Genomic DNA, 1415 nt, shown 5'->3' with positions numbered 1-1415 from the left:
CCCCTGCCCCACCTCCTGCCATGCGGCTCTGCACTTCCTTTCTTTTTCTCTCCATTCTCTGCTCCTTTCCCTCTCCAGCATAACACTCCTCCCCAGTCTCAGCACCAGAGTAAAAAGAGCAGGGTCAATCAACCCCGTTGAACCTCAGTTTCCCCATCTGTAAGCGCTCTTAACAGCACAGAACACCTTCTATCACACGGAGTAGTGAGCCATTTGCGCAAGGGTGGGGCGCGGAACGGCACACAATGGGCGCTCAATAAGTGCCCGTTTTCTCCCTTTTCCTCCTCCCTTTCCCGCGCCCCCTCCTAGCCAGTTCCAGCCGCAGCTAGTACCCAGTGCACACCCGCAGGTGGCCCCAGCGCTGCCGGGATGGGGTCGGAGGCCGCCCGGCATCCGGGGCTCTCTCACCTGCACTTCTCGGCTCTCTCTTGTGCTCTCTTGGGGGCAAGCGCTCAGCTCCTCGCCTGGGGCGGCAGGAAGGTGGCAGCTTCGACTCGAAGCACCAGCCCGGTCTGGTTCAGTCCGACTACCCAGCCCGCCTTGGACCCCTCACGGGGCGCTGAACCCGGGCCGGGGTTTCCTGGATGTTCGCACGGTCCCAGGTCCGAAGCACCGGATCGGAGGCAGCTGAAGGTTCGGGTTTCGGGCAACCAGAGTCTGGAGGCGTCCGGGCTGCTTTGCACTCAGTCACGGGGCTGGGGGCACCCCGCCTTAACCGCAGTCGGAGGGCTGGGGGCTCCAACACACACTATAGAAAGGCTGGGAACGAGCCCTTAACCCTAGAGCCGTACGGTGGGCCAGGAGCGTCCCTCGCCAGTGTACTGGATTAGGGTCTGGGGCTCGGGGCGCCCCGGCCACACGCCCCGGACCGCAGGGCAGGGAGCGTCCCGGCGGAACCCGGGTCTGGGACAGGCGGGGCAGGGCAGGGCGCCGGCGAGGAGGCGCGGAGCCCGGCGGGGAAGTCTTCTTAGGTTCGGATTCGGCTCGCTCTGCAAAATGGGGCGGTCCTCGGCGCGGCAGCTGACTCCAGAGCTCCGGGCCGCGGCTATACTTCCTCCTCTTTCCCCGGCTCCCTAGCCGCTCGCTCGGTCCCGCGCCGCAGCCGCTGCCACCCCCGCCGCTGTCATCCCCGCCGCCCACCACCACAGGAGCTGCAGTCGAGCCGGAGCCGAGCAGAGCCTAGGTACCGCCGCTCAGCGCCGGAGCGCCTGCCAGCGCGGCCCCGCCCGAGTGAGGGCGGGGTCATCCTGAGGCCCCGCCCCACCCCGGCCACCGGCAAGGGGCGGGGCGAGCTCCAGATCCCCTCCCCACGGTCCCGCGCCGTCGGGCAGCGGGAGCCAATCGGAGAGTGGGAAAAGAGCGGAGGTCTGCGGAACGTGGACTCTACCTCGGAGAGGGCGGGGCAGAAGTGGAGA

General features: G+C 67.4%; 1 protein-coding gene across 2 annotated transcripts in view; it reads right to left on the bottom strand.

Moving 5' to 3' along the window:
• Positions 1–1177, bottom strand: part of GDPD5 (glycerophosphodiester phosphodiesterase domain containing 5) — a 90565-nt gene extending 89388 nt beyond the window's left edge. For both annotated transcript variants that reach the window (XM_024761964.1, XM_024761965.1), the window contains exon 1: positions 409–1177. The gene's annotated coding sequence lies outside the window, so the exon portion shown is untranslated. The remainder of the gene's footprint in view (positions 1–408) is intronic.
• Between the last annotated feature and the right edge of the window lie 238 nt (positions 1178–1415).

Source organism: Neophocaena asiaeorientalis, unplaced genomic scaffold (genome assembly GCF_003031525.2).
Source record: "Neophocaena asiaeorientalis asiaeorientalis breed wild unplaced genomic scaffold, Neophocaena_asiaeorientalis_V1.1 scaffold263, whole genome shotgun sequence".
Taxonomy (NCBI): Eukaryota; Metazoa; Chordata; class Mammalia; order Artiodactyla; family Phocoenidae; genus Neophocaena; species Neophocaena asiaeorientalis.
This window is presented reverse-complemented; position numbering and strand designations above follow the sequence as displayed.